Source organism: Humulus lupulus, chromosome 3 (genome assembly GCF_963169125.1).
Source record: "Humulus lupulus chromosome 3, drHumLupu1.1, whole genome shotgun sequence".
Classification (NCBI taxonomy): domain Eukaryota; kingdom Viridiplantae; phylum Streptophyta; class Magnoliopsida; order Rosales; family Cannabaceae; genus Humulus; species Humulus lupulus.
The window spans coordinates 210,970,294-210,978,061 of NC_084795.1; the positions used below are offsets into that span (position 1 = coordinate 210,970,294).

A 7,768-nucleotide genomic window follows, 5' to 3' on the forward strand; every position below is an offset into this window, starting at 1 on the left:
CTTATAATAACAAAATGCATTCCATTTTTTTAAATATAGATGTTAATTTTTAATCTAAGGGTTGAGAACATTTTTAGGGTACATTGTAGGCAAATATGGGTAAGTATGGTATATTGTAAATCAAATGAAGGGCAATCAGTTTCATTTTTATTATTAAAAAAATTGTAATGATTAATTATGTAATAAAAATATATATTTTTAAAAAAGCAACTGACAGACGTGACAGTTACTTTAACCCCTTACCCCCCATTGCTCTCGAAAACTGCCCACAATTCGCTCATTACACCACTCTCTTCACTACACTCCCATTTTCTATTATTTTAAAAAAAAATTCTTTTCTCTTCATTACTCTGTAACCAGTCGAGAGGAACTGAATGATGCATGAGATTTGTTGAGGAGGGTTGAAAGAGAGAAAAATTTATTAGATATTCAGGTTGTACTTTAAGGTATTTTTTGAAATTTCGCTCATAACACCATTGTCTTCACTACTCCTTGCATTCTCTCATTTTCAAATTTTTGTTTTCTCTTCTTTTCTTTGTAACAAGTCGAGAAGAAGGGGTTTCATCAGAGTTGTTAAGGAGGGTTGAAAAAGCGAAAGATTTTTTAGAGATTTCGATTGTACTTTAAGGTATTTTTTCAAAATTTTCTCAATTTTTGTTTTCATTCGTGTTTGTAGGGTTTGAAGCCATTTATATCATCTACTGATTTTGTTCTTCTAGTTTTTCTTTTGTTTGTCATTTTTTATGGTTTTTCTCATTTTTTTTTAGAATTGTTAGTGCCGAGTAAGTATCGATGTACTTTTGGTGTTTCTCAAAAATTTATTCTCTGTCGTTGTTGGTAGTCGTGGGTTAGGATTAGATGGGTCCAAGTTTGAGAATTTATTTTTCATTTTATTTTTTGGGTGCATTCAAGGCCTGTTAATTTGTAAGTACATTTTGATTAGGACTTTTATAACTTTTTGAGGCCTTGAAATTTTTAGGGTTTAAAGTGAAGAGTTTATTTTGTTATTTAGTTTTGATACAAGAAATTTATTCAGTCTGTTTAGGGGCATAGTGTTTTTAAGTTTTGTAACAATTGTGCATTGATATGTTTATAATGTGCTTTAGTTTGGTTTGGGTCATGTGAAATTATTAAAGAATTGGTCTATTTATTGATTTAATTTTTGGTTATGAGAAAAGGGACTGGGTTCGAGTATTTTAATTTTGAGGTGAAATATGATGCAATTCATTGCATGGGATGCTATACATCTTATCACTATATATTCATAAATGGTTTTTAAAAGTGGAAAAAATCTTTTAAAAAATGATATGTACTGTTATACATGAAATGCTTTGGGTATCTTTCCTCGCCTTAGATGATTACAAATATAAATTGAAGAAGTTTTGTTTCTGTGACTTTGTTTTAGGTGGCTTCAATATCTTTGTTTTGTTTTGTCCTAATTTGTTCATAAAAATCAAAGGTAGAGCTAGAATATGTGAACTTAGTCAGATTAGCTTATATTGATATCACATTGTAGTATCATGTATTACTTCTTTGAATATGTGTACTTAGTCGGATTAGGTTATATTGATAATTAGGCATTGAATTGAAATTCTGGAATGAAGATACTTTTAGTAAGATAATATATTATTAGATTTGGTATATTTATAAGTTCCATTATGCTTAATAAGTCTGTATACATGGCTCCTAAAAGTAGGAAGAAGCGAAAGGCGGAAACTGAGGACATGGAGATCAATCCGAATAAGGACAATGCTGCAACAAGGCGGAACTTCTAGTAATATCTTTTCTTTTTTCACTGTTTATGCATTGCGTTTGATGGACATACCTTTTTTGCTAAATTAAAATTTAATTTGCTAACTCTTATTTATGCAGCAAAGCACAGTATAAACCATATCGGGCTTCACACAAGGAAATGACTGACAAAGAGGTTAGTTTGTACTAATTAATATTATTCATTGTCTGTTTGTTTTATTTTTTGTTTTTTTTATCCAATTCTTGTCCTAATTTTCCTGGTGCTAATGTAGTAATTAATTCTTATTTCCAGGCAATGGAGAATTTGCAAAAATAATTTACTGCCAGTTGACGAGAAGGAACGATGGAGAGGGGATGACCCCTTACAGAAGGAAGACTTAACTAAAAAGGATATGGGTTCGAAGGAGAAGACGGTCAAAGGTGGGGAGGAGAAAGATAAACATTCTGAAGTCGGCGAGGAGGAGGAAGGGACGTTGGAGGTGGAGGAGTCACATCGGGTTTATGGTATATGCTCATTTGAAAGGATATTGCACATTTTGATTGTTTGCACTTACATATTATTGATTGTTTTGCTCAAACCCTCAACCATGAAGAGAGGAAGAAGGAAGGGGCAGGATCAGGCCGAGTCTGGTTTATGCCCGCCTATATTTTGGTATGAATTCAATTAAAGATTATGTATTGACTAGTGTTGCATATTGTACTTCTATGTTTGATCATTTTTGTTGCAAATAAGAGAGGAAATTGGTGTTGTTGTTCTATAGAAGGAGCAGCTAGGCACTTCAATGACTACGAAAAGGATTGCCAAAGAACAAGAGTGGTCGAAGCTCTACTATGATGAAGATTTTAACTGATGCCATAAGGTATTTTCAATATGAATTATTTACTAATTTTAGTACCATGTACTACTTTCTTGAGTGATAATACATTGATATTTAATTTGCATTTCCTTCTTTTAAATGTACTGTAATGTAGATGCTTGTTCCACTTCAGCAAACAGAATGATTGGTTTTTAGCCCATATCAATATGCAAAATGCGATAGTCAATTTGATGGATTCTTTGGGAAGTGCAATGCACAAGGCCTCTTGACATCGGGTTTGCACTGAAATGGTAAGTGTGTTTCGACATTAAAATAATTGAACATGCGTAGGTGTAAATCATATCATCTTATAAATGTAAAATTTATGTGTAATTTAAGAATCTGGACTAGTTATTTGCTCTATCCAAGCCTAAAAATTTAAAATTTAAGAATTTTATTATTACCACAAGCAATGGGAACTTGCCCTAACAACAGAACAGGTTTGACTGGGGGGTGTACTTGTTGAAGTACATGGAGTGTGTCTTTATGGGCAAGGACCATGTGGATGAGGTAAATCATCTGCCTTTGTTTTGATTTATCGAGGCGGTCTTAGTAATTTTTTTTATATGTAATCTAAATCAAATTTTCTATGGAAGTTTGACCTAGAGGATGCATGATTAGAGTTAACTGTTAGGATAACTAGACACACAAATAATGAGCTTCGACTGAATGTGCAGCAACACTGCAAGCAGGACTGGGCTAAAACTTTTGTGTCATCGTCAGCCATACTAAGTGCACCCGCAGTCGTGCGTAGTCCATCAAAGTCTCCACCAGATAAGCGATTCAATACAAGAAAGGCTCAGTTCGAGAACATGTGGACTGGGTCTAAGAAAACTATTACTCATTTTTCAAAGAGGCTAGCATTGATGCAGAAGTGATAAACAATGATTTAATTTAGAATTCATATATTTTGCAAACAATGATATAATTTTTTTATAATTTTTAGTTTATTTCTGTTGCATTTTGAAACAATTAAGTACGCCATTTAGATGTCTTAAGTAAAAAATAACCAACTACTTTTGTGATTCGTATTTTGAAATAATTATTATCTATGAAGTGATTACTAATGCTTTGCTTAAAAAGACTATATATGTAATGATCTAAAATTTGCTAATAAGGCTTAAGGCCTTGATTAATGTGCCGGGAGGGCATAATTTGTATATGTGTTATTTTAATGATTACATGCATGATTATATGATTATGTGGATATGTGAAATGCGTGTTTATGAGTATTAAATATGCATGTGGGCTCTGTTTAGCTTATAAGGGCATATTTGTAATTTTTGCCCGTTGAGGGCGTAAATGTGATTTTATGTGATAAATTGTTGAGACCACATTATTATGTGGATATATTTGCAGTATATGGCTCGGGACGGTCCTAGTGAGCAGATTGGCGAAATAGTCACGGTGGGGATTTATACCCAGCTCGGGGGAGCTTGGGGGTATTTTTGGGAATTTAGAAAATATATGGGGGATTATTAGACATTGGGTAAATAATTGGTAATTAATTGGATAACGAGATTCATTGGTAAATATTAGGAACATATGAGGAATTAGCAGGAACCGGAGAGAATGAACACTTTACCCTTAGAACAATTAAAGGATTTAGGATATATGGAGGGGAATAATGGTCTTTTGGTAGGCTATTTATACTTAGGAATTAATTGAGTAGGTGGCAGAACCTCATATACTCTCCTCTTTCTCTCCCACGTATCTCTCTCTCATTTTCTCTCTATTTTTCTTTGAAGCTAAGGAAGGAAAGAAAGGGCTAAAATCCAAGCTTTGAGTTGGGTTCTTTGAAGGAATTGGAGGTGATAAAATGGGGATTTAAGCTGGTTTTAATTAAGGTCAAGCTAAGAAAAAGTTTAGAGAAACTTTAAGAGAAAAGCCTTGAAGAATTGAAGCAACAACCCAGGGAATTCAGCTTGGATATTGGAGAATTGAGTTGTAAATCGAGGTAAGATTCTAGAACTTCATCTTTAAAGTTGATGGCTAAATTTAGATGGAATTAGGAATTGGTTAGTTCTGTGGTGGTTGATGATTTGAGTAGAAGTTTCATTGGATATTGTTGTGATTTTGTGTCTAAATTGGAGTGTTGATTCATGTTCAAATTGTTGGGGATTGTATGATGAAAATATGTGAGTATAGGTCCAAACTCGTAGTTAGCTTCGTGTTGAATTAAGGAGGAAATTCTGGGTTGAAATCTTGGTGTTCTTGGTTGGGAGATGCATGAATAAAACCCAGATTTTCTGGGTCGAAGGGGGCGCGCATCGACCTAGCCTGGGGCGTCGCGACGCGTGTGTCCATTTTGGCCTAGGCGTGGCCTCTGACTTGGGGGCACGTCGTGTGACGTGCTGCGTCATGACACACCTCCAGGGGGCCATTTTGTATTTATGATCATGCCTTGGTGCTCGATCATTAGTCAAGTCTTGCACCAAGTAACCTCATGGGTAAGGGATGGCACTTTTGTAATTATGCATATGTCTCCCAGACAAAAATCATATATGTTCCTGGGAAGACTTCATTTCCTTAGAAAGCTTCTTAGGGGGAGGTGACCTGGTGACTTAAGGAAGCACCATGGCCACCAGCAGATAGGGGCTTAAGTTGTGTACTCCCTTGCCCTATCAAGGCCTTATATGAATAAAATGATGTTTTTCCATGTCCCTTTGTGTATGCTTTCTTTACGGTCTATGTGTTGCTTGTTTTTTACCTTCGTTGGTCCATTGCGTGCCACTTGACTATGTTGTATGCTCTGGTTGTCATGTGGGATGTTGTCTCTGGATAGCTTGCCTCATGCTTGCTCCTGACTTGTAATTTCCCTTACTTATGTGAGACTTGTAACGTGGCTAACCATTGAGTTTGCTTGCCACAGGTGTGAATTGTAGGCTGACTTGCTAGCTAAGAGCGCTAACAAGGGCCACACGTTCTGTCAATTCGAGTATCAAAGCTGGTGGCGGCCCGTGGTAGTTGGTATCAGAGCTAAGTTTGAGAATGCTTGGTGACCCTGCATGATGTTGAGCAACACTTAAAGGATTGGAGCACTGGAGAGGCGCGTTGGAGAGCTAGACAGCCTGGATGAAAGAGTCAGGGATCTTACCTCTATTAGGCTAGAACCGGAGACGACTAACGCACAAAACCGCATGGCTATGTTGGAGCGAGATACGACCAATCTACTAGCCCACATAATGGAAATCGAGCGGAGGGAGAACCTTTCAAGCACATCCAATAGTCCTCAGAGGGAGGAATGTATTGAGGCAGTAGAGAGAGAGGTGAAGGACCTACAAGAAGCATTAAATGACCTTGTAGAGAATTGTCGGGGGTCAGTTGAGGCATTGAAGGATGAGATGTTGGAGATGAACACCAAGTTGAACCTCACCATGAGGGCAGTTGGGAATCAGCCTGCAACTAGACCCATTGGCATGGAATATGGGAGAGTAAAAGTCCCTGAGCCGAGGCCCTACGGTGGGGCTAGAGACGCGAAGGACTTAGAGAACTTCCTCTTTGATATGGAGCATTACTTCAGAGCCGTCAGAGCTGAATCTGTAGATGGCAAGGTCGCCATGGCAACGATGTACTTATCTGCAAATGCCAAAGTGTGGTGGAGGACAAAGTACGACGACATTCAGAATTGTAGATGCACCATAGCAACATGGGAAGATCTAAAGGGAGAATTGAAGATGCAGTTTCTCCCTGAAAATGTTGCCTACATAGCTCGACGCTAGTTGAGAGAGCTGAAGCACACTGGAACAATCCGAGAATACGTGAATAAATTCTCTTGGTTGATGCTGGATATCAAAGACATGTCCGAAGTGGACAAACTCATCGCATTTTTAGAAGGTCTGAAGCCTTGGGTAAAGCAAGAGCTCAAGAGGTAGCGAGTGGCTGACCTAGCCACTGCTCAAGCTGCTGCCGAACAACTGACTGATTAGTCATCAGGGAACATTCAATCCAAGAAGACCAATTCGTTGACTAGTGGAACTAATGTTGGGAGTAAAAAGTTTGGGAAGTCTTGGCAGAGCAAGAGTGGGGGAGGAGAGAAAAGGAGTGTGGAGTCTAACTCTCCTAACAAAGGTAGTAATCCGCCGTACAAGAAGCCTCTTACATGTTGGATCTGTATCGGACCTCATAAGTCGACAGAGTGTCCTCACAAATCCAAGATGAGTGCCCTCCATGCATCATTTGCCCAAGGGGAACAAACCAACGAAGAGGAGGAGGAGTATACACACATGGGTGCCCTCCAGATGCTGAATGCTCATAAGAAACACGGTGCAAAAGTGAAGAAGACCCTTGGAAAGGGACTAATGTATGTGGACGCAACTCTAAACGGTAAAATGGCCGGAAGTGTGATGATCGACACGGGTGCCACTCACAACTTCATTTCAGAGATCGAAGCTAAACGTTTGGGACAGAAATGGGAGAAGGACCATGGCCACAAGAAAGCGGTTAACTCAGAAGCCTTGGCCACAACCGGTGTGGCTAAAAAGGTGAACATGAAGATTGACTCGTGGGAGGGGCAGCCTGACTTGGTGGTCATGCGAATGGACGACTTTGATGTGATATTGGATATGGACTTCCTTACGGAAAAAGGGAGCCATTCCCATCCCAGCTACGGGAAGCTTACTCATAATGGGGGAGACACCAGCAGTGGTGCCTGCTAAAGTAGAGCATCCCCCAAAAAACAAGTTGCTGTCAGCCTTACAATTGAAGAAGGGCGTGAGAAGACAAGAGCCCACGTATATTATCCTACCCACAGTATACGAGGATACGGTGGATGAAGTCATTCCACTAGAAATTCGAATGGTCTTGAAGAAGTATGGGGATGTTATGCCGGATCAACTCCCCAGAGCCTTACCACCTAGAAGAGGGATTGATCACCAGATTGAGCTGGTGCCGGGAGCCAAACCACCTGCAAATGCGGCCTATAGGATGGCACCCCATAAACTAGCTGAACTGAGGAAGCAGTTGAAGGAATTACTAGAGGCAGGCTTCATCAGACCATCGAAGGCACCATTTGGTGTGCCCGTGCTATTTCAGAAGAAGCACGACGGGAGCTTGAGACTGTGTATTGATTATCGGGCTCTCAATAAGGTGACAGTGCGTAATATGTACCCCATCCCCTTGATCGCCGACTTATTCGACCAGTTGAGTGGAGCAAAATT

At 38.8% G+C, this 7,768-nt stretch overlaps 1 long non-coding RNA gene across 2 annotated transcripts; it reads left to right on the top strand.

Moving 5' to 3' along the window:
- Window positions 1-265: 265 nt before the first annotated feature.
- On the top strand, window positions 266-3,157 carry LOC133821511 (uncharacterized). 2 transcript variants are annotated; one of them, XR_009887634.1, is made up of 6 exons: window positions 266-446; window positions 546-628; window positions 1,694-1,774; window positions 1,873-1,927; window positions 2,045-2,612; window positions 2,725-3,157. It is a non-coding gene; the product is annotated as an uncharacterized LOC133821511 (long non-coding RNA). The 2 variants fall into 2 exon arrangements; XR_009887633.1 differs by having other exon boundaries at window positions 267-628.
- The last annotated feature ends 4,611 nt before the right edge of the window (window positions 3,158-7,768 follow it).